Below are 395 nucleotides of genomic sequence, written 5' to 3'. Positions count from 1 at the left end.
GGGTTTGTTGGAAACAAACCCCTCATTGAGAGAACCAAACTAAGAAAATGTAACTTTTAAATCGCTGAATTCAGAAAACATGACTATATTTTTAGCCAAACAAATAAAGATAGTAAATTCTGTAAATGTCATTCTAAAAATCATCGAAAATTTCAATTAAATAATTTTTCAGGTGTGTATTTTCTACTATACTATCTCTTATTTGAATTTTGTATGTTGAATGGTTGAGAACGAATTAAATTTTACTATGCAGCTGTGAGCAATTTCCTACTTTTGAGAAGACAAGTTCCAATGTTGGGATGCATTGGCTAACTACTAGTTAATTTAAGGTACTTTTTTCTTTTGATCAGGAATGGTTGAGTATTATAATAAAGATTGGTGTGCAGTTTACAGGG

The sequence above is a fragment of the Lepeophtheirus salmonis genome, chromosome 14, assembly GCF_016086655.4.
Source record: "Lepeophtheirus salmonis chromosome 14, UVic_Lsal_1.4, whole genome shotgun sequence".
Lineage (NCBI taxonomy): Eukaryota > Metazoa > Arthropoda > Copepoda > Siphonostomatoida > Caligidae > Lepeophtheirus > Lepeophtheirus salmonis.
This window is presented reverse-complemented; position numbering follows the sequence as displayed.